The sequence below is a fragment of the Hyaena hyaena genome, unplaced genomic scaffold (genome assembly GCF_003009895.1).
Source record: "Hyaena hyaena isolate Hyena2069 unplaced genomic scaffold, ASM300989v1 scaffold_1621, whole genome shotgun sequence".
NCBI lineage: Eukaryota > Metazoa > Chordata > Mammalia > Carnivora > Hyaenidae > Hyaena > Hyaena hyaena.
In genome coordinates, this window is record NW_024082260.1 from 149,534 (window position 1) to 175,387 (window position 25,854).

At 34.5% G+C, this 25,854-nt stretch overlaps 1 long non-coding RNA gene across 1 annotated transcript in view; it reads right to left on the reverse strand.

Annotated features, from left to right (window-relative positions):
• LOC120226207 overlaps positions 1 to 25,854 on the reverse strand; it is an 82,322-nt gene that overhangs the window by 41,793 nt on the left and 14,675 nt on the right. Inside the window, exon 3 of the long non-coding RNA XR_005526963.1 lies at positions 13,380 to 13,457. This is a non-coding gene — a long non-coding RNA (uncharacterized LOC120226207). The remainder of the gene's footprint in view (positions 1 to 13,379; positions 13,458 to 25,854) is intronic.

Here is a 25,854-nt window from a genome sequence, read left to right on the forward strand (position 1 = left end):
TGTTTTCCAGAGGGGCTGTACCAGTTTACATTCCCACCAACAGTGTAGGAGGGTGCCCGTTTCTCCACATCCTCGCCAGCATCTAGAGTTCTCTGATATGCTCATTTTAGCCACTCTGACTGGCGTGAGGTGGTATCTCAGTGTGGTTTTGATTTGTATTTCCCTGATGAGGAGGGATGCTGAGCATCGTTTCATGTGTCTGTTGGCCATCTGGGTGTCCTCTTTGGAGAAGTGTCTGTTCATGTCTTCTGCCCATTTCTTCACTGGGTTGTTTGTTTTTCAGGCATGTAGTTTGGTGAGTTCCTTATAGATTCTGGATATTAACCCTTTATCTGATATGTCATTTGCAACTATCTTTTCCCATTCCACTGGTTGCCTATTAATTTTCTGGGTTGTTTCCTTGGCTGTGCAGAAGCTTTTAATCTTGATGAGGTCCCAACAGTTTATTTTTGCTCTTGATTCCCTTGCTTTTGGGGATGTGTCAAGTAAGAAGTTGCTGCGGTGGAGGTGAAGGAGGTTGTTTCCTGCTTTCTCCTCTAGGGTGTTGATAGTTTCCTGTCTCACGTTCAGGTCCTTGATCCATTTTGAATTGATTTTTGTGCATGGTGTGAGAAAATGATCTAGTTTCATTCTTCTGCATGTTGCTGTCCAGTTCTCCCAACACCATCTGTTAAAAAGGCTGTCTTTTTTCCATTGGATATTCTTTCCTGCTTTGTCAAACATCAGTTGGCTGTATACTTTTGGGTCCACTTCTGAGTTCTCAATTCTGTTCCATTGGTCTATGTGTCTGTTTTTGTGCCAATACCATACTGTCTTGATGATGACAGCTTTGTAGTAGAGGCTGAAGTCTGGGATGGTGATACCTCCCGTTTTGGTTTTATTTTTCAGTATTACTTTAGCTATTCGGGGTCTTTTGTGGTTCCATACAAATTTTTGGATAGTTTGTTCTAGTTTTGAGAAGTATGCTGGTGCAATTTTGATTGGAATTGCATTGAATGTGTAGAGTGCTTTAGGTAGTAATGACTATAAAATGATTTTTCATTTAAATTTTAGTTAGTTAACATACAGTGAAATGCTGGTTTCAGAAGTAGAATTCAGTGATTCATCACTTACTTGCAACACCCAGTGCTCATCACAAGTGCTCTCCTTAATCCCCATCACCTATTTACCCGTTTCCCATCCCTCTCCTTTCAAGTAGCCCTCAGTTTCTTCTCTATACTTAAGAGTCTCTTTCTTGGTTTGTAGATCATATAATATTAACCCCAAAGACTGCACCAAAAAACAATTAGAACTAATAAATGAACAGTAATGTTGCAGTTTACATAATCAATATATAGAAATACCTTGTGTTTCTTTACACTAATACAAACTATCAAAAAAAGAAATTAAGAAAACAATCTCATTTACAATTTAATCAAAAGGAATACTTGAGAATACCTAGGAGTAAATTTAACCAAGGAGGTGAAACATCTGTACACTGAAAACTAGGGCAATGATAAAAAAAATTTGAAGAAGATACAAATATGCAGAAAGGTATTCCATGTTCCAAGCTATGCCCATTGATTGAAAGAAGTAATAATATTAAAATGTCCATACTACTCAAAGCAATCTACAGATTCAATACAATCCCTATCAAAATTTCACTGGCATCTTTCATAGAAACAGAACAAACAATCCTAAAATTTGTATGAACTACAAAAGATGCCTAATAGCCAAAACAATCTTGAGGATGAAGAACAAAGATGGAGTTATTATGCTCCCTGAGTTCAGACTACATTACAAACCAATAGTATTCAAAATAATATAGTGTTGACATGAATATAACAAACACATAGATGAATGGAACAGAATAGAAATCCAGAAATAAATTCATGCATATATGGTCAATTTATTTATGAAAAAGGAGTCAAGAATATATAATGGGGAAAGGCCAGTCTCTTTAATAAATAAATGGTGCTATGAAATCTGGACAGCCATGTGCCAATGATGAAACTAATATATATGTTTTACTTGACACCCAAAGAAAAGGCAACAGAAGCAAAAACAAATAAAGTAGGACTACATCAAATTGAAAACCTTTTTCACAGCAAAGGATACCATGAATAAAATGAAAGGACAATCTACTGAATGGGTGAAAGTATGTGTGAACCATATGTTTGATAGGGGGATGATATAAAAAATATATAAAGAATTCATATAACTCAATAGCAAAAAAACCAAACCATACAATTTAAAAAATAGACAAAAGATCAGAATAGACATTTTCTCACAAAAGACAAACAGAAGGCAACAGATACATGAAAAGATGCTCGACATCGCTAATCATCAGGGAAATACAAATCAAAACCATAACGAGATCATTACACAGTCATTAGAATGACTGTTATTAAAAGACAGTAAATAACGATGTTGGTGAAGATGTGGAGAAAAGGGACTCCTCATGAACTTTTGGTGAGAACGTAAGTTGGTGCAGCCCCTATGGAAAACATTATGGATTTTCCTCAAAAACTTAAAAATGGAACTACCATATGATTCAGTAATTTCCATTTCTGGGTGCATATCTGAAGGAAACAAAAATATTATTAATTCAAAATGATATGTTTACCTTCACGTTCATTACTTATAATAAATAAGATATGAAAACATTCTGGGTCTAATGATGGATATATAGGTAAAACAAATGTGATGTATATAATGGCACATCATTTAACCATAAAAAAAGAATGACATATTATTTCATTCAAATATTATCACTTGCAACAACATGGGTGTATGTATGTATGGTGATGATGTTAATTAGATGTGCTTTAGTAATCATTTCACAGTATATCCAAATATCAAATCATTGCGATGGACACTTGAAACAAATATAATGTATGTCAATTATAACTCAGTAAAAAATCAAAAATTAATAAATGTGCAGAAACTATATGAATACTGAGAGCTATAGAAGACAGGAAATTTAAGAAACATGTCATGTCTGTGGTAACACTCTAACAAAAATACAAATCTTTGTAAAATTGTGGGGAAAAGAGCGTTTCATTTAGACAGACGTTTTGTTCAGCATGGAACAAGCTTCAAGATTTTAGTTCCTGTTCTAAGCCAAGACTCTTGAAAATCATTAAAGTGTGGGTTCCTCATTTTTTTCCAGTCGCAATAGTTTCACTTAAACCCACTTGAATGAGTAGCACCAGATGAAAAGAAGTGACTGCGGATAACAAATGGGAATGCAAGTCATTTTCTCTATCTCTATCATATCTGTATCAAAGTCATGCTTTGATGTCCTTCTAAACCCTGGAGGGAAATACATGTATTAATTCAGGAGGAGGCAAAAAAGATGCCCCATTTGCTACCATAAGAAAGTTAACAGTTTAACATAACTCTGACTCTCCTCTGAGAATTAGCTTAGAAAAATATAGTATAATTATTCATCATTATTGATGTACAAACCTGGCCTCATTAATCAAGTTGAGATGGAGCAGATCACTTATTATTATTGTAAATCTGGGGTTTAAAATAACTTGCACTTTAAATATGTTTTACGTTTGGTCAAGTTGGAAAAGCCCATTTGAAATTTAAAAGGCTATACTGGATGTAAATTATTAGCCTTTTTAGAAAGGATTTCAGAGGAGAATATGTTCATTGTATATCAAGAAATGTTCAAGGAGATAGAGAAGAGCTTGTATTTAAGAGACCACAGTGAACACAACGTGCAATGCCCTTGGATACATAATAAAGATAACAGGGATCATCTGAACATTTAAATATCGCTAAGCAAATCCATAATAAATTCTTGTGACTGAGACAGACCACAATATCATGCACTCTACTGAAGCAATGATGAATGAATGGGTGAAAACAATCAAGAAAGACATTTTTAGGATATGGCCAGCTGACAAAGGTCCTATAGTAGACCTCCCTGGAAATGTGCCTGTTATATGTGTGTGTATACATATGTATATATATGTTATATATGTATATATATACACATATGTACCTGTTATATATGTGTATATATATGTTATATATATGTGTGTGTGTATATATATATACACAAATGTGCCTGTTATATATGTATGTATGTATGTATGTATATATGCATATATATATATATGCAGCAAATATAGTGAAATAAACTTTCGGATAATCATATGGTATTTTTTGCTCTTCATCATTGGTATCCTCCATGGTTGTAATTTGGATTCTAGAGGGAAGCATTACTTTTTTCAGTCTCTACAGCCAGGTTTGCCATTTGCTTTTTTAATGTCAGTCCAACAAAAGATACCATATCAAATGACTTATTGTTCAAGTAGAGCATAAGATCCATGAACACAATGACTAGTTTATATTGGTTAACACTCTAGCCTTAGCACTCAACTCTGGTACCTCATACAGTAAAAACTCATTTAGTGGTTGTTCAATAAATGAATAAAGAAATTGTTTCTTAAAAAAAAATTTCTTACTGTTATGGGCACCTAGGTGGCTCTGTTGGTTAAGTGTCTGACTTTGGCTCAGGTCACGATCTCATGGTTAGTGAGTTCTAGCCCTTCATCAGGCTCTGTGCTGACAGCTGTGTCAGATTCTGTCTCCCTATCTCTCTGCCGGTCCCCGACTCATACTCTGTCTCTCTCTTTCTGAAAACTAAATAAACATTTAAAAAAATTAAAATACAATTTTCTTAACAGTAACTATTTATTACTTTGTGCCAGGCAGTCTCTAAACATATCATGCAATGAATTATTAATACAATTCTTATAAAGTAAGCACTGTTATTATCTTTATTTTATAAAAAAAAAAAAACAGAAAGAAAGAAATAGTAGCCCCAAAGAGTCAAATACTTTACCTGTGATACTATAGTAAGTGGTGGTACAATAATTCAAAGCCAAATATTCTGGATCTAGATTACGTGCTCCTAACAACTGTACTGTACACTCTACCTTATTTCATAGTAGTTCACACATTATTGTTATCTTCCAATAACAATCTTGAAATCTAAGTATTCCACAGGCTTTGGTTCAAGTCCTCTTCTAATCTTATCTTTCTTGTCCAACATCTTTTCTGCTATAAAACATTATACTGACGCCCATCAAATTTATATCTGCTACCATGATTTCTACTAGAGTATCTCAAACCCACTGACACACAAAACTTTTGGAAACCTTGTCTCAGTAAAAGGCACCAACCTTTAGGAAAATAACCCCAAATTGATTCAAAATGCCACAACACCTCTCCACCCACCCTACCATCCGATTCATTATAGTCTTTTTAAAAAATGTTTTTCATTGTATTTAAGTCCAAGTTAGTTAACATATAATGTAATAGTGATTTTAGGAATAGAATTTATTGATTCATCACTCACATATAACATCCAGTGCTTATCCCAACAAGTACCCTCCTTAATGCCCATCACCCAATTAATCCATCTCCCCACCGATACCCCTCCATTTGTTCTCTGTCTTTAAGAGTCTCTTACTATTTGCCTCTCTCTGTTTATCTTATTTTTCTTTCTCTTCCACTATGTTTATTATTTTATTTCTTAAATTCCACATATGAGTGAAATCACATATTTATCTTTTCTGACTGACTTATTTCACTTAGCATAATACATTCTAGTTCCATCCACATTGTTGCAAATGGCAAGATTTCATTCTTTTTGATAGTCAAATAATATTCCATTGAATATATATGCCAGTTTCGTTGTCCATTCAATATCAGTCGATATTTGGGCTCTTCTCATACTTCGGCTATTGTTGATAGCACTGCTACAAACATTGGGGTGCATGTGCCCTTTCAAATCAGCATTTTAGTATCTTTTGAATAAATACGTAGTAGTGCAATTGTTGGGTTATAGGGTGGTACTATTAATTTTTTGAGGAACCTCCGTACAAAATACAGTTGGCATTCCCACCAACAGTGCAAAAGTGTTCCCCTTTTTCCACATCCTTGCCAACCTCTGTTGTTTCTTGAGTTGTTAATTTTAACCATTCTGACAGATGTGAGGTGATATCTCATTGTGGTTTTGATTTTCATTTACCTGAAGATGAGTGATGTTAAGCATCTTTTCACATGTCTGTTAGCTATCTGGATGCCTTCTTTGGAAAAGTGTCTATTCAGGTCTTTTGCCCATTTCTTCAATGGATTATTTGGTTTTTGGGTGTAGAATTTGGTAAATTCTTTATAGATTTTGGATACTAACCCTTTATCTGATATGTCATTTGCAACCCATTCTGTAAGTTGCCTTTTAGTATTGTTGTTTCCTTCACTGTGCAGAAGCTTTTTATCTTGTTAAGATCCCAGTAGTTCATTTTTGCTTTTGTTTCTCTTGCCTCTAGAGACATGTCAAGTAAGAAGTTGTTGTGACTGAGGGCAAAGAGATTGTCTGTTTTCTCCTCTAGGATTTCGATGCCTTCTTGTCTTACATTTAGGTCTTCTATAAATTTTGAATTTATTTTTGTGTATGGTGTGAGAAAGTGGTCCAGTTTCATTCTTTTGTGTGTCGCTGTCTAGTTTTCCCAATACCATTTGCCTTTTTTCCATTGGATATTCCTTCCTGCTTTGTCAAAGATTGGTTGGCCATACAATTGTGGGTCCATTTCTGGGTTCTCTATTCTGTTCCATTGATCTGAGTGTCTGTTTTTGTGCCAGTACCATACTGTCTTGATTACAGCTTTGTAGTGCATCTTGAAATCTGAAATTGTGATGCCTCCAGATTTGGTTTTCTTTTTCAACATTACTTTGGCTAATCGGGGTCTTTTCTGGTTCCATACAAATTTTAGGATTATTTGTTCTAATTCTGTAAAGAATGTTGGTGGTATTTTGACAGGGATTGTATTGAATGTGTAGATTCCTTTCGGTAATACTGACATTTTAACAATATTTTTCCTCCAATACATGAGTAAGGAATGTTTTCCCATTTTTTTGTGTGTCTTCTTCAATTTTTTCATAAGCTTTCTATAGTTTTCAGTAAAGATATTTTACCTATTTGGTTAAGTTTATTCCTAGGCATTTTATGGTTTTTGGTGTAATTGTAAATCAAATTGATTCTTTGATTTCTCTTTCTACTGCTTCATTATTAGTGTGTAGAAATGCTACAGATTTTTGTACCTTGATTTTATATAATGTGACTTTGCTGGATTCCTGTATTAACTCTAGCAGTTTTTTGGTGAAGTCTTTCAAGTTTTCCATGTAAATATCATGTCATCTGGAAGAGTGAAAGTTTGACTTCTTCTTTGCTCATTTGAATGTCTTTTATTTTCTTTTTGCTGTCTGATTGCTGAGGCTAGGACTTCCAAATCTATGTTGAACAACATGTGTTGTGTTTCTGACCTTAGGGGGAAAGCTCTCATGTTTTCCCCATGAAGGATGATATTAGCTGTGAGTCTTTCATATATGGCCTTTATGATCTTGAGATATGTTCCTTCTATCCCTACTTGAGGGTTTTTGTCAAGATGCTATACTTTTTTCAAATGCTTTTTCTGCATCTATTTAGAAGATCATGTGGTTCTTATCTTTTCTTTTATTAATGTATCACATTTTGTGTTTCACAATTGTATCACAATTGATTTGTGGATACTGAATCAGCCCTGCAGCCCAGAATTAAATTTCATTTGGTCATGGTGAATAATTCTTTTAATGTATTGTTGGGTTTGGTTTGCTAGTATCTTGTTGAGAATTATTATCTCCATGTTCATCAGGGAAAATGGTCTGTAGTTCTCATTTTTAGTGGGGTCCTTATCTGGTTTTGGAATCAAGGTAATTTTGGCTTTGTAGAATGAGACTGGAACTTTTCCTTTCATTTCTATTTTTTGGAACAGCTTCAAAAAAATAGGTGTTAACTCTGCTTTAAATGTTTGGTAGAATTCCCCTGAAAGCCTGGCCCTGGACTCCTTTGTTAAGAGATTTGTGATTACTGAGTTAATTTATTTAATGGTTTAATTCTCTACCTATTCTTCAGCCTCTCTCATCTTTCTTGTACCCTAATTAAATCCACCAACACTTCTTACCTTAGTCTGAAAAGCTTCCTAAAGTGGCTTTGACCATTGTTGCTTGCCCCTTTCAACCCACTATCCATGGTGCAATTACACTGACCTTTAAAAAACAAAGGAAACAAATCACAATCACCAAAACTGGTTTTAACATTTTCTTGTATAAAAACCTTTAATGGCTTCTCCATGTATTTCAAATAAAGTGCAAGAGTCTTAGCCTGCATGACACGGTCATACCTCTCTCCCTAGCGCCTTTTCCCACCTTTCTCCCTGGCTTTTTATCTCACAGTCCTCTTGGAACATTTTCAGTTCCTTAAATGCATTAAGCTTTCTTTCACTGAAAGACCTTTGCACACGCTCTTCTCTTGGACTGGAATTCTTCTGGTCCTCTTCTCAACCTGACCCTGTCAACACCTACTGATCCCTTTTGTTCCTGATTACATGTCACTATCATGGAAAAAAAAAAAAGTTTCCCCAAACTTCAGTTTAGGTTATGGCTCCCTGTTACTCGAATAGAACCAAGCACTTTTCTTCCAAACATAAATCATAATTTAAATTTAACTTTATGTTTATCTCCTCTGCTCGAATATCTGCCATATGAGGGTAGGATCAGGTCTTTTATTTTTAAGTAATTTCTACACTCAGTGTAGGGCTCGAACTCATAACCCTGAGACCAAGAGTTGCATTCTTTACTTACTGAGTCAGCCAGACACCTCAGGTTCAGGTCTTTCTGACTCATAAACATATAACACAGTGCCTGGCTAACAAAAGTGTCCAAGAATATTTACTAGATATGTAATACATTTGTAACTGAGACAAAACTAAGACAGCAGCAAATAAAATCTATACAAATGTTGCTTAATGGTGTCTGAATTAACTTTCAGTAATTTTCAAGTATGAGTTTTCATGTTTTTAGCTTACCTACATAGTTTAACTATATTAAGCATTTGTTTTTCAAACCACAGACGTTTAAAAGGGAAAAAAAAAATGAGAGAATCCCACAATTTTGAGCTTGCGGACAAAAAAGAGGCAGAAGTGGCACCAGTTGCTCCTCCCTCTTAACTCCTGCTCCTGTTTCCAAAGTAAAAAATGTCCTCATTCTTGCTCCAGCTGGATGTGGGAGGCGAAGACTTTTCAAGACCCCTCTTACACCAACTCTTGGCAGCAACTAGTTTTCTGTGGTTGCTCTCCTTCTTCCAAAAGGAAATGTTTTTAGTAGAGTCAAGTCTCAGAGTGTGAAGGAAAAAGTAAGATGCAATCCACTATAGCCTCACCCAATGGCTCAAACATTTAACAGACAACATATTTAGTAGTTTTTCTGTCCATGCTCCCATCACTGCCTTTTGCAGAAAAGACAGGATCATATTGCAGATGAGCAGGAGGGCTGAGAGATAATGCCACTGCCATATTAAAAAATACAATCTGCCATAGGTCTCAGAAGTTTCTTCCAATTTAATTCTCCTTCTAATTAAAGAATACAAAAGAGATTTAACAAATTTAAAACACTAGGCTTGGGTTATGAAGCCTAGAATTAGAAACTACAAACGTTTCTAATTTTTGGAAAAGTAGGTCCATATCTACTTAAATTTCTTAGGGGTAAGACTCTTGGTTTAGAATAATTTCAGGCCTAAACTGACTTGGTTTCCTTCACTTCATAGTCCTCTAATATGTCTTTGTTTTTTTTAAGTTTTTTTAAATTTATTTAAAAAAAAATTTTTTTAATGTTTTATTTATTTCTAGGAGAGAGAGAGAGAGACAGTGTGAGCAGGAGAGGGTCAGAGAGAGGAGTCACAGACTCCGAAACAGGCTCCAGGCTCTGAGCTGGCAGTCAGCACAGAGCCCGACGCGGGGCTCGAACCCACAAATCACGAGATCATGACCTAGGCAAAAGTCGGACGCTTAACCGACTAAGCCACACAGGTTCCCCAAGTTTTTTTTTTTTAAATGTTTATTCTTGAGAGAGAAAAACAGAGACAGAACATGAGTGGGGGAGGGGCAGAAGGGGAGAGGGAGACACAAAATCTGAAGCTGGCCCCAGGCTCTAAGCTATCAGCACAGAGCCTGACTCAGGGCTGGAACTTGAGAACCATGAGATCATGACCTGAGCCGAAGTCGGATGCTTAACCGGCTGAGCCACCCACTAATATGTCTTTTCTAATAGATGTTTTAGCAGTGATGTCCACAAGCCTCAAGTGAGACAAGTGGACATATAAGGCTGCCTCTGCCAAATTGCATAACTGAGCGTTAAAATCTTGTTTGTGGTTTAAAGTTCATATCCTGTACTTTGGGCACAGAGTAAGGTATAAAGAGAGAAAAATATCAAGTAAGATACAACTACTGCATCTTATAAACATAGACTAAGTTTTTGCCATTTACATATATATGTGTGTAATATGTATATATATATCTTATATTACCACTCTCCTTTAACAGGCTCAAACTGACATTCTTTATTAATACTGGAAAATATTATATTGAAAAGATTGTAGCATGATGATTAATGACCTGGGCTTTAGAATCATCCTGGGTTTAAATCCCAAACTTAGCACTGGTCTATGACTTTGAGGATGTTATTAAACCTTCAAATTCAGTTTCCCTAGTGTAAAATATAATAATAGTAACTTTCAGAAGATTTTTGTGAAGATTAAGTAAAATATCACATATGGAATATTATGTTTCCTGAAAAAACACAGGGACTCAATGAATTATAATTATTATTATTATAGAGAATGAACTACTATTATTATTGAGATTTCATTATCCACTATCTCAAAGAAATCGAGAATGAAAGTTTTCATTGCTAAAACATGTAATTTTAACTTGAAGAGATTTTTATTTCCAGTTTCCTGCCATTTTTGAGGAATTATCTCATCATTTGCTTTATAGAAAAGAAGTAAAGGGAGCTCAGAAGAGTTAAGTAGGTTTTCCAAGGTCAATCAATTAATGAATTCAGAAGACATAATTAGAACTCCTGTCTTTTGTTTCTGGGTGTCATACTTAACACTACACCAAGGTGCTCCTCATAATGTAGATTTATTATTATCTTTAGAATGATAGCAAAGGATAGAATAATACACCTTAAAAGTTACATTCTTCTTAAGCACTTTTTTTTCCTCCATAGCCCTAGGAAGAAGGTATGGGATGTATATTTTATTGCTGGATTAATGAGAAGTCAAAGCGTCGGGAAAACCTGAGCATCCATTGAAGGTTACAGAGTCACTAGGTGATCAAATTGGCATCAGAACGCAGTCGCCTTAGTGTTCTCTCCATCGCTACGTGCTGCTCATGATAACATTAGGCTTTTCTCCAGAACTTTGTACTTTTCAAGATTCTAACATCCATTTCTTCAAACAAGTTGTCAAAAAGGTCATAGGTCTTTATGGTGGGAACTTCCTTGCAAATTGAGCCCCAAATAGTTCAGAAACAAATGACAAAAAGTGCCACAGCATCTTTCAATGTAAATACATGTGTCGTGAGCCTTCTCAGGTTCTGTATCACCACAATGTGACAGAGAATTGTTAAGACCACTACTTTGCTGACCAAAAGCCATTAGGAAGACTGCATTAAATTTTCAATGTTTAAGTTACCTCATTGTGTAAAAATTGTTTGGAGTGAGTTATTTTTTCACAGATTTACATATAATCTTTGATTATTTATACATAACATTGGGTTAAACTATATTTCACACTAGGAAATAATTTTCTTAACATAAACAAGTAAGACTTTTTAACATTTCTTTATCAGTATAATTATGCTTTGGCCCTGAGACTCTGGAATTTGATGGTAGTACTGAAAGGAAGATAGGATACTTAGGATTAATAGGCAAATAGTTCACTATTAGACACTTTCAGTACATCAGCAGAACTGAAATGAATACTTGATTAATATCCGTCAGTAACGAGATTGCTCAAAGCCATAATATATTTGGAAGCAAACAAAACGTGTGTGCTGTTTGTGTGTGTTGGGGTGTGGGGTGGTTTACACACAGATACACACACACACACACACAGCCCACACAAGTCCAGATACACAGTCACAATTCTCATAACTTCAAACTTGGGAAATGAATGTTTAGGATTTTTTAAAATAAGGACACAAAAAATAACTGCTTATGTCTTCCAAATAAATTTCAACAAAGAATAAGATGACTATAATCTCTATTGTTAAATTTTTTATTTTAGAAAGCATTATTTATTTTATTTAGAAAGCATATTAAAATAGGTTGCTGAAATATAGTTCAAATATAGTTTCTAATGGAAACAGAATCATAATTGCCATAGAATAAATTAATCTTTCAGAGATGCCTGGGTGGCTCAGTCATTTAAGCGTCCGACTTCAGCTCAGGTTGTGATCTCACGGTTTGTAAGTTTGAGCCCCATGTAGGGTTCTCTGTTGACAGCTTAGAGCTTGCAGCCTGCTTTGGATTCTGTGTCTCCCTCTCTCTCTGCCCTTATCTCCCTCGCACTCTCACTCTCTCTCTCAAAAAATAAACATTAAAAGAAAAGAATGAATTGATTTTTCAAAACAATGAAACCTAAGAAAATTATGATTTTGAGGTCAAAGGATTGATTTCTTTTTAGTGTTAATTGGCAAATTCTGTAAGCAATATATAATATTCTATACTACAATTTAATTAAAAAAATAAAAATTTAATTCCTGCTTTAAATTTAATCTACTAGAATTTTAAAATCTGGATCTCACCTTATATACAATGGCTTTAAAACACTCAAATAGCTCTTGATAAAAATTACTTTTTAAAAAATTTCCATTGCAATAATACCAGGACCACATGACATCGATTTTATATCTAGTCTACACTTTCAATTCTCATGTCATAGTATTTTTATTTCTCTTGGCCCATAGTTAATATGCCAATGTAAAACTTTTAATACATTTTGCTTGTCTTTTCCTTATTTACACCTTCTAAATTCAGTTGCTGTTAGTAACACCCCCACTAGATCAAAATTTATACTTTCTACGTTTTCTTGAGAAGTCAGCCTTTTTAGTAGTTTATTATTTTTACTGCCTTGCAAAACTTCATCTTAATCACATTATCATTTGATAAAACACTGACTATGAGAAAAGAATCTTTTTTTTTGTACTTAAAGATGTTTCTAAAAGAAAGTCTTAGGAACTCTAATAACCTGTTAATCCATGGATTATTTGAGTTCCTAAGATATTTTAGAATCCATGTAGTCAAACCAATGACAGATACTTTTCTATATACTATACCTCATTAAGTCCTTACCACAAACGCAGATGCAGTAAATACTAATCACTGTTATACAAGAGAAAGCTGGGATAATAGTGATCTAACATAGTGAATCAGCACACACAGCAAACATGTTACTCCAAATTCTATGCCATTTCTCTTAAATTTCATTGCCTTCTTACAGACTGAACGTGCACATATCCTTCAACAGGATACCCCAAGGCCAAAAGGGTTAAAGGACTTGATTAAGATGAGAGAGTCTGTTGAGAGACAAAAATGAGATTAGACATCAAAATAAGAATCTCAAAGTGCTGTTCCTAACAATATTTGGCACCATGCAGGACATTAGAGAACAAAGACAAATGACACTCAGTCCCTGCTCTTGAGAGTATCTCAGCCTGGTGGGAAATATAACCACATTATTAACAAAATGTGTGAATCATGGATTCTATGGGATAAGAGAAGAGCAGGGCTGCTGGTGCTTAGAAAGCAGTAGGAAAGCTTTTACACAAGGGAAGACCATTTGAATTGGGTCCCAAAAGCATGAGCACGAGTTCTGCAGGGAAAAAAGGAAGAGTATGTTTCTGGAAGGGTCATGGCCGGTGCAATCAGACAATGTGATCGCCGCCATAGAGATGACGCTGGAAAAGGATTACAAAATACTTCAGGTGCTGTGGTGCACGCCAGGGATTTTCATGCTTTAGGTACTAGGATAGGAAACCATCGTACCTCTGCTCTTTTTTCCCAGAGAAGTAACACTTTCCAATTCATGGTTTGAAAGGTGCCACTAACAACATTGTGAAAGAGATTTTAAATGACATTGATGTTCATAAAATTAAAAAACTTTTTACAGTAATAACCCCTAAGGAATATATAACAAATAGTAGTTGAATTATTCTCTTAGCTGTTATCCTAATAAAGACTGTGTGCATGTGTATACATATGTGTATAATTTAAAATATTTAGGGGCACCTGGATGGCTCAGGTGGTTAAGTGTCTGACATGGGCTCAAGTGATGAACTCGAAGCTTGACTTGTGAGTTTGACCCCTGGGTGAGGCTCTGTACTGACAGAAAGGAAACTGCTTGGGATTCTCTCTCTCTTCCTCTCTCTCTGCCCCTCCCCCCTCTCAAAATTTGAAAAACTTTTATATCCTATTTCTAAATATATGTTCTTTGTTCATAAATATATTTTTATGTATTTACAATATTCATTTTATTAGTTAAATCTGCATTTTTACATAATAGTAAGATTATTTTCTTTGAATATGTGTATAACCTCTTATAATATATATTCTATCTCTAGCATTAAAAATAAAAATACTTAAAGGAATATTGAGTATCACATATAACTATATATATTATTTGTGTATTTCATAAGTTGTAAACTTTATCTTATTTGATATGGGGAATCAGGGAATGTCTTTTTTTAAAGTTTATTTATTTATTTAGAGAGAGAAAGAAAGAGAGAATGAGTGGACAGGGAGCAGAGAGAGAGAGTGAGAGACAGAATCCCTAGCAGGCTCCTCACCACCAGCGTGGAGGCCCACAGAGGATTCAGACTCATGAACCCATGAGGTCATGACCTGAGCCTAAACCAAGAATCAGAAGCTTAACTGACTGAGCCACCCTGGCGCTCCTGGGCATGTCTTTAAAATCATCTTGCTGTCTCAGTAATGATTGCTCTAACAAGCAGATTATTCCTTTATGAGAAGAAATTGTGACTGACATAGCTGTCTCCTCCACTCTGTTAATAATTAAGTGTAACTGACAGCTCCTTTAGATTGAATTCTAGATTAGATGCCTGACTAATATTTTATGTTAGCATATCTGTTTAAAGATTCGGGAATGGCTGCACTGAGCCAGACTAATGATTCACTCAGGCTAGCATTCAGATTCTGACATCATCGCTTTAGTTTTTTTCTTAACATCAATAGGAGAGTCTCCTTGCCCAAAAAATAAACATTCAAGCTTCCCTTGTACCACCCGTTACTGATTTGCCTAACAACTTCTTGAATATAAATATAAAGTAGAACTTTCATTGAGAAAGCTTGGAGAACAGGTCATTGCTTTCAAGCATAATGGCAATATGTTGGAAGTAGAATAATTCGTAGTCTATGCCTCCACGTGGCATAACTAAAGCCAAAGAGAGAAAAAGTAGAGAGAAAGATTTCAGTCTGCCATAGGGAAAGTTTTAGAGATGTTGAAATTTGACTGGAAGTATTTAGTGGATGATTACTGAGAAGGAAGTCCAAATTTGGCAGGTGTTCTCAAAAAATAATTAAATGTTAGATGGTTGGACTGGAATGACAGTTATTAGGTGGGGAGAAAGGGTTTAGGTATGGTTCAGAAAATATTTGTGGGGGTTATTCTGATATTCCTAATTTCCTCTTTTCCAAGCTGTTGTGACCCACTAAAATTGGTCTTTGAGTTTTCTATTTCTTCCAAAATTATTTTATTCTCTGACTTGAAGTAATGCATTGCATCAATTTAAAAAGTGTTATTTGATTTTTTTCTAATATATTTTGGTTCAGATTGAACATTAACAGTAATAGTTGGGATTTTAGGGGAAAACATGAAAGTTCTTCTAAAATCCTAAGAACCATGTCTCAAATGTAACTCTTCTAAGTTAATGGTGCTCAATTTTATCCACCTTCATGTCTCATTTTCTCAACACAAAGTCCTATTTTTTCAGGTGTATTTATGTGGAAAGCTTACTAATACACATAATTATAATGGTAAGAAGAGTTTTTAATATTTAAAACTCCTTATGATCCCAATTAAATTTCATTTCTGTTCTAGTACAGAAGACAGCAATTTAAACTTAAATCACATAAAGTGACTTTTAATCATAAGCTGTCTAATTTGATATTTCTCCAGGTGACCAAAGCAAGTACTAAGAGAATCATCATTTTTGAAATGTTTAATAATGACACTTGTCTTCTGCCATTTGAATTTCCCATAAGGAAGAGCAAAGTGTCTCTTTTAATTAAAGTCTCAAGAAATTAAGACTATTTAATAGAATTAAACCAAAAAGAAAGAAAGAAAGAAACAAAGAAAACTTGAAAGGAATTTATTATAAGGAAAATATTCTTTTGTATTTGCAACGAGTTCTGAATTGATCCAATATCATGAATACTGACCTTTATTATTGTAATTCTTCAATTAAAGATTTATCATCCATTAAAACGTGTCATAGTCTTAACATTCATCACTGGTTATTCTATCAAATACTACATGATGAAGCTATTAGGTTAAGCAAATTAAAATAAACTCTAAAAGAAGTGAATATTTTATTTGCCTAAGAATTAGCATACAACTATTCCCTCTAAATTTTTCATCTTGTTAATAAGACTGAAGTTCCAGTAATAGGTTTTAGAAAGGTTTTGTCCTAAATATAAAATTACATTTAGTATATGTAAGCTATTTAAAATCCTTGGGTTGATTCTGTTATTTGTTTACACATGTGCACATCATGTCTATGGTGTTATATGGCCTCCATGTTGGCACAGTTACTTAAAGAGCTGTCGAGGTGGAGGAACAAAAATAGAATACTGCCCAGACTATGCTGACAGTGTTACAGAATTCCTTTATAATAGAGCTGAAGATTTCCTAGAATGTCAGTCTATAGTTTTCTACAAAGAATGTAAATTATTGATACTACCTCTTCAGTTCCTCTCCCAGTTCTAATTGAGCAATTTTTGCATCAGTTAAAATGGCACATTAATACATTAATTAGTCTCAAGAAATGAAGTTTTTGCTGATCTAATTCTCTCAATTTTCAAAGACTGTACTATGTCCATAGACACTGAACTTGATTAAGATATTTGAATTTTAATGCAGATTAAAATATCTTGTGAAATAGAACTTGACATTACAGCTGTAATATAGAAAGACAGCCATATAAGCAGTAACTGTGGTTAAAAAAAAAATAGATGAAAGTATTTGCTGTCATTTGTGAGCCTTGCTGAACAGGTTTATACTCAGCATCATGCATAAGATGTAAATAAGTTAACAGTGCCATTTGAGATCACAGTTATTTAGCATTATTGGACATACTCTACTTCAAATATCAAAGATCCTGTGGGGGGAATTGGGGTATGGAGACTGACTTAAGATCTAGGCTGAGAGTGAAAGAGTGAAGGACATATATTTTTCTTACATGCTGATAATTCACCTCTTAAACTCTGGTCTCCCATGTGTCACTGAGTTTCACAAAGGATGCCTCCATGCTTGTACACCTCTGTTCTACTCCTTTTTATAACTTTTAGGGCTTCCTTAATTCTCATATTACTTTCTCTGTGTCTTTCTTAAGACATTTTTTTACTATAATTTTATGGTAATAATTTGTGTACATTTCCCTTACACTTTGGAAACTCTCTTGAAGATGATGAAAATGCTTAACCATTTTTATATACCACCTAACACATCACTTCCCTTTGTACATAGTTGTTTCTTAATATATAATTGAAGAAATTAAGCAAAATGGAGGAGTGCATTCATAAGATATTGAAGAGATGTAATTGAGAAGATTTGGGAACTTCTCAATTCCCAAGGTACAACAGAGTTGATTATGAAGTCAGCACAAACATTTCACTGTGAAAAAAAGGAGGCACTCATCACCACAGTTATTATAGTTGAGGTAGAACTGTCAGAGTTTTAGATGCCAGGCTACTTTGGTAACATCTCTCTACTGCTTACTTAAAAAAAAACAAAAAAACTAGAAAGTAATGTATGAAGTAAAGAATTTTGTTTTCATCACAGAATGACTGCTTTTGAAATTATGGCAATTACTAATTTCTATGTGGTGGGACTTTGTGCCATGGCTGGTATAGTAGAAACACTAAATTTAATATTCCTGTTAGAGAAACCTATCATAGTCCACTATAAAAAGCACAAATATCAGATTCAAATACTGGTTTCTCCTTTTATGATTCACATCTAATATTTTTCTGAACCTCCATTTTCTTTTCTGCAGAATGAGGGTGATAACATGCTTTTTACCAAGATTCCAAGGGAATACAGATATTTTGAAAGACTTGCTATCAAGTAGTGTTAACAGTAAAGGAAAGATTGATATGACTGCAAATCTACATAAAATTAGATTGGGTCTCAATTCATTTTAGGTATGTGGAATGTGTCTTATAAAATCAGAATATTTGGGGGGTGTTAAAATACTAACCATATGATCTTGAAACCTTATATGATAAATTCATAGAAAATTCACAGCATGAAGTAAGCACGTTTCAAAAAAAAATTTTAAAACAATGGATGTTTCTCTTGTTTCCAATACTCTTGATTAACTTTCATATAAACCAATTCTGCTATGATCTGGGTTAATTATGATATCACATTTATGATATTCAAGAATTATTATTATAAGTTATTTTTGGTGTGATAATTATAGTTATGTTAAAACAAGTTCCCATTTTGAAAGATATATTCTACAGTATTGTGGATGAAATGATATGGGGACTAGGTTTTGTTTTAAACCAATTCAATAGAAAGCAAGAGTGATGGAGGGCATATTGATAAAATAAAATTGGCCATATGTTAATAATTGTTGAAGCTGGAATATGTATGCATGGAGTTTACATGCTATTCTCTGTTCTTTGTGTGTTTTTGAAAGTTTTCATAATGAAATGTTGGAAACAATAAAGAAAAAAAAAAGGATAGAACTAAATTTGATTAATGGAAAAGTCCTGAATATGAGAGAGGCATCTGATATATGCCAGCATCATAAGGACATAAGCTCCTCAGCAAAACAGAAAAAGAGTATTGGTAGAAAGTAACAAACTTTCAAGTTTGTTTAAACTTACAGTTTAAATAAAAACTGAATGGAATTTAAGAGAAAGACATCTCAAGACATGGCAGACAAGAAGTGGATTGGACCTTGCATCTAGTCTCCTAGCATAGCAAATTAATGCCTTGGTGAGATAGAATTAACAATTGGATTCCCAAGTAATTCTGTCCTTGGAAATATTTTAGGGTCTTTATAAGCTTTGTACAACTGCTTATAAATTTCAATTTTGTTTCCTCCACATGTTCTCCACACTGTCAGCTGTAGCCCCACACAGGGCTTGATCCCACGAACTGTGAGACCATGACCTAAGCCAAAACCAAGAGTCAGCTGCTTAACTCTACCCAAGATCCCCTTTAATCTAAACTTTTAATCCCCAAACCCCTATTTCCATTTGAAAGCCTACCTTAAAGCATATTGTAGAAGACTAGAATCTACACATCTTAACAATTGTATTGCTTATCTTTTTCATACTGAGATTTGTAGAAATTATTTATGCATTCTGGATAAAAGTGTTTTTTCCATATATATATATATATTGCTATATGTGTTTATATATATATATGTGTGTGTGTGTGTGTGTGTGTGCTATAAGTGTTAGGAATACCTATATTACATACAGCAATATGTATATGTATACATATAATATGTATATGTATATACATATATTGCTGTATGTAATATAGGTATTCCTAACACTTTCTGCCATCTGTGGTTTGCCCTTTCATTTTCTTAATGGTGTCTTTGGTTAACATAATTTTAATAGCCAATTTATTAATGATAAATTGAGTTAAACAAGCAATTCACAAAGAAATATGTATGACCATCAAACATATGAAAAGCTGTCTAATATCATCAGTCATCATGGACATGCAACTTGAAACTACATAGCATCCAAATGAATAAAATGTACATTGGTGAGGTGACAGAGCAAAGGGAATTTTTGTACATTGCTGGTGGAAACGCAAAATTGTTCAACCATTTTGTAAAAGCACTCAGCCATTCCTTTCTTAGGTACTTAGCCAAAAAAAATAAAGTATATGTCCACAAGATTTGTAAATGTATTTCCAGAATAGTTTTATTTATATAAACTTTAAAATGGAAGCAACTCAAATATCTTTCAATCAGCAGATTGGATTTACAAACTATGGGTTATAAAATGAGTTTTTATTCATCAGTACAAAAAGAACAATGCACTGATGAATCTAGCATCATGAAGGAATTTCAGGATAATCCAAGGAAACTAGGCAAAATGTATATACTATATGACCTCATACATAGATGAAGCTCTTGAGCAGTTCATGATGAGAGTAATCAGGGTAGTGGAAAAATGGTTGCCTCTGGAGTAGCGTTTGGAAGGAGTGGGTGACTACAAAAGAGTGCCAAGAAACTTTTTAGGGTGATGGAAATGACTTGATATTTTAATACAAGGGCATACATTTGTGTCATCTTTCTGAACACTTAAGATATGTGCATTTTATAGTACGTAAATTGTTCCTCAATTAAGTGTTGTTAGTTTTTTAAAAACTTTTTAATGTTTATTTATTTATTTTGAGATGGGGGAGGGGCAAAGAAAGGAAGGGAAGAGAGAATCCCAAGTAGGCTCCACGTTATCATCACAGAGCCTGACATGGGTCTCAAAGTCATGAAGTGTGAGATCATGACATGAGCCAAAAACAAGAGCCAGATGCTTAACTGACTGAGCCACCTACATGACCCAGTTTTTTTTTTTTTTAATTAAACCTTTTCTTTTTAAAGACTGGAATCTAAAATGGCTTGTCTGCTAATTGCATAGTTTAATTGGGAATAACGTGTATATACATATTTTTCAAAAATTAACTAATAGTTTTTAAATGCTTATGTTAGAATCAGATACTTTTATATATAGAAGAAAACTTCATTATAACCTACTGGAATCCTATAATTTTACAGATATGGAAAATGAGGTGCAGAGAAGTTAATTGATTTGAATCAAATCAAATATTAAATTAAGGCAGGACAGGAAGTCTTACCCATTTTTAAATACCCCTTATCACTTTGTTGCCATTGTACTTACTGCTTTTTTGATAACAACAATAAAAATGACAGAAAAAAAAAGGAAAGATGAGAAACAAAATACCAATGGTGTCTTCTTAAGATACAATTTCACACATATTTATAGCAATTTCATAAGAAATTTATACGTTGGGCCTTGAAAATCAGTTACAAGATTATGTTAATCAAAAGTGAAAGCTGTGATCATTGCAGCAATTTAAAATAAATGTAAAGGAGTCCAGATTCTAAGTAGAGGTTTCCACAGAATGAAAATGCTTTGCTCTACTCCCTGTGAAAAAAGTGTTTTCCTTTTTATGCTTTCAGATTTTCTGGTATTGGACATTTGTTAAGCCTTACCTTTGTGATAACACTAATTTTATGCACAGCATGGAATCTTATTGAAAATATTGAGTATAATTGCATTATTGTAGTGAACAGTATGATTTCCATATAAACAATAGCATGTATACTTTAACCTCGCTTATCTTAAATGATGCCAAAACCTATGAACTATCTAGAAGGGCAGCAGTTGGATTTCAGGAACAATATTTCTCAAAAGAAATACCTTCATAAAGTGTTGGGAGCCATTCTGAACCCACTAGTCGAGAAAACTCCTGGTGAGGTTAAAGCAAGTTTGCACGGTCTCTTGCCAATCAGATGATGACCGATATCCACCCCCACTCAATTATTTCTGCTTGAGCACTGACACCTAGGGTACCTTGTTGATCAATATCCGGAGTGACTTGTCCCCTTATTCCGGCCCTGGTATGACGATTGCACCTTGTGAAGGAACTTATTGTGGGAACTTCTTTTGATTATGGGAACAGACATCGTGTCTCCAGAAAATCCTGTTACCCTCCATACTTTCACTTGAGCTATGAACAGGCTAATGACCCAAAATCATAAAAGAATGACCTTTACATGTACAATTCTGTTTCTACTGTTGCGTTAGTCTAAGATGTTCATACAGCTCAACATGTAAATCAACTAACCAAAAATGTCTCTCATGCCCTAGCTATTCAAGAAATCATAAAACTAGACACAAAGGTAAATGCATTCAAAGAGGGTATTCTATGTATTGGAAATAAGCTAAACTCTTTAAAGGTATGGTTGGCTCTCTGGTGCAATAAAGCATATAACTGGAAAACCAAGTCTTGCCCAGAGACAAAGAGCCTAACTTAGAAGGAACAGATAAGGACAGAAGATAAGTTAGTACATATACCTATGCTAACTGATGGTGTATAGCAGCCTCTTCCCTAAGGCCTACTTTCCACAAACACCTTCCCTTACCCTGGCAGCTGTGATGAGGATGGATAAGAGTATCTACAAACCTATGACTTAATCTTAGTGTTATTATAATGTGAACACCTTGTTATTTTCTTAGTTACTCAACTTCACTATAATTGGGGCTGTTCTGCAAGAAGACTTCTGTAAAACCTGTTTCTGTACATTTTCCAAAAACACCTTAGCACAAAGAGCCATCCATTGTAAAAATTACATTTCCTGATGCCATGCTAACTTTTGACCTATAAATAAAGACACCAAAACCGGCAGGACAGAGATGCCTGCCTGATGATCAGAAAGGATCTCGGGGCTCTCTCACTCTCTTTCGCCAACACCGTCATCCTTCAGGGACCCCTGGACCTGTCGGAGCCGGCGCGACCTCCGACAATAAAGTAAATTGTTAGAACATCTTCAAAAGAAAAAAAACAAACATTGTTTTCATTAAATGCAGAACAGATAGAAAATTATTATATTTTTTGAATAATAAGTAATTCCTAATTCTAAGTTCCATACTAAAAAATTTTAAGAAGTAAACTGTAAATTTTCTGTATATATTAATGTTAGTATCTCTTGTCCATTATTAAAAGTGTAAAGTGTCCTTTAAATGTGTATATTTTATTTAAGAAATAAGTAAAGCAGATCAAGCACAAATTTTTAAGTTTACAAATGAATTGATAAGTGTTTAATTACTTCTTATACTACAAAACCTTTTTTCCCATCTTCACTAGCACTCATTTGCTATAAATTCTCTCAGTGTTTTTTATTCTATTCTTTCTAAATTTTATTTTGTTAAGTGGTATGGTTAATATATATCAATCTATAATATAGCCTTTCTCTGTAATTTAGATTTTATCCTATTTAAGTATGTTACCAATTTTATGTTAACTAGATTTTAAGATCCTTAGGGCAAATGCTTTATTTTTAATTTCCCTGGTATCTCTTAATTGCTGCATGTTTCAGGCATTACATACAAATTCTACTTTGTCTTACTCAGCAATTACCAATTCTCATTGACGAATTGTTCAATGTAGGAATAAGCTAATGCTAGAACAGTGCTTTTCCCTCATGTATGTTTTTCTAAATCCGTAATTAACTATTTCTAGAGCTCACTCTCAGTCACTGCTATAATCATGTGCCTATTGTAATTATCTACCATTTTAAAAATATTACATGCTGATGTGTGCTGCATGCTAGCTGGTTGCATTTTATGATTAATTAACATGATGATATTACTATAGTTATACTATATACTATTTTATATATTATATATTTATAGTATATTTATTATTGTATAAATACTACTATATTTGTTAGATTTAGGGGATATTCTTATCAGTAATTTTTTTGAATGTTCAAATACTAAAAGCATACAGTTGGTTAAAAAAGAATCTACCTGATGTCTCTAATAAGATCAAATGAGCAAAATTGTCAAAAGATTCAGGGTGCCAGCATGGCTCAGGCTGTTGTGTGTCTGCCTTTTATTTTTTTAATATTTATTTTTGAGAGAGAAAGGAAAAGTGTGAGTGGAAAAAGGGGCAGAGAGAAGAGACACAGAATCCAAAGCAGGCTCCAGGTTCTGAACTGTCAGCACAGAGCCCGATGTGGGGCTGGTACCCAGGAACCATGATGGACCAACTGAGCCACCCAAGCACCCATAGGGTCCAACTCTTGATTTCGGCTCAGGACATTATCCCAAGGTCATGGGATCAAGCCCCATGTTGGGCTCCATGCCGAGTATGGAGCCTGCTTAAAATTCTCTCCTTCTCCCTCTGTCCATCTTCCCCACTCACATGCTCTCTCTCTCAAATTAAAAAAATAATAATTGTCAAAAGATTCAAACTTAATATGCAGAAAAATGTTTCTTGTTCACTAAGCATAAAGAGGATCTGAAAAGTTATAAAATTATACACTAGAGCTAAATTATAAACAATGACCCTTCAGATTAAAGTAGATAGTTTAATCCAGAACTAAATATAAAGGCAAGAGATTATAATTTATGCTAAACTATGTTTCAAAAGTATAATGTCCATTGGGATCTTAATAGGAAATAATGGTACATTCAAATCAAGGTAAGTTTAATGTTTATTTATAAATATATAATTTATAGAGAAGTCCATGTAAATGAAGGGTCTTGAAGCTTAAGCTTTATTGGCTTTAGGGCATTTTATTATTTTATTTTTATTTTTAAAAAAATTTTAGTATTTATTTATTTTTGAGAGGGAGTGAGATAGAGTGCAAGTGGGGGAGGGGCAGAGAGAAAGGGAGACACAGAATGTGAAGCAGGTTCCAGGCTCTGAGCTGTCAGCACAGAACCCAATGCAGGGTTCGAACTCACAGACAGCGAGACCATGACCTGAGCTGAATTCAGACGTTCAAATGACTGAACCACCAGGTACACCTAGGGCATTTTATTTTAAAAAAGAAGCCTATGTATTAAGGAGTCTTCCCATATTTCCAAGTAATATATCCACCTGTTTGTTCTTGAATTAATCTTAGTCACATGGCCAATTAACTGCAAGTAAAGATCTTTATTTCTAGTCATGACATATTATGCTAAACATTAAGGTTTTCTTAACAAAGAGGAAAATAAACTGTTGCGGGCGAAATGACACAAAGACAAGACACACACAAAAGACAGACAAAGACACAACTCCGGCCGGAGGGAGAAAATTCTTCGCAAGCCCCCTTGAGGTTTATTTTTTTACCCCGGTAGCTGGACACATACCGAAATCTACAAAATGCATTCTTTTACCAAATAAGGACAAAAAGCCAAGCACATTCCAAGGATGGGGGGGAGCAAAGGGAGGAAGTGACCACAGCATGTTTACTAAGAGGCCTGCCCAGAACTCCAGCCTCTTCCTTATTCTTAAGGAGGGCATGTTCCCTCGTATGCGAGCGGATCATTAACCTTGGATATTGTGTGCAGGCCTCTTGGCAGAACACCCTGTTTGCAAGCATGATCTGCCTATGCAGAGAGTCCTGTTTGCAGGCACATCTCTTCTTCTTTAACCATTCTTTCTGGTGGTCACTGTCGGGCTCCTACAGAAACTATTGATTTGGAGTAAGCAATGTATGGCACAAGAGTTAATTTTTGATTTTTACGAATTAATTCCATGTATTTATCACACAAACATTTAGGGTTTTTTAAAGCTTATTTATTTATTTGGAGAGAGAGAGAGAGAAAGGAGAGAGAGTGAGAAGAGAGAGAACACTTGTGTGTGAGCTGGGAATTTGCAGAGAGAACGGGAGAAGGAAAATCCCAAGTAGGCTCTGTGCTGTCCACCCAGAGCCTAACACAGGGCTCTATCTCACAAGGTGAACTGTGAGATCATGACCTGAGCTGAAACCAAGAGTCAGATGCTTAACCTACTGAGACACCCGGCACCCCCACAAATATTTATTGAACTTTTACTATGGGCCAGGTAGTGTTCATACACTTCTGTTGATAGTATATCAGCATCTGAACCTATTATGCTATTCCTAATCAAATTGTATCTGTTCTTACTGTCCTTTCAAAAAATAAAATACTTATGATATGCCC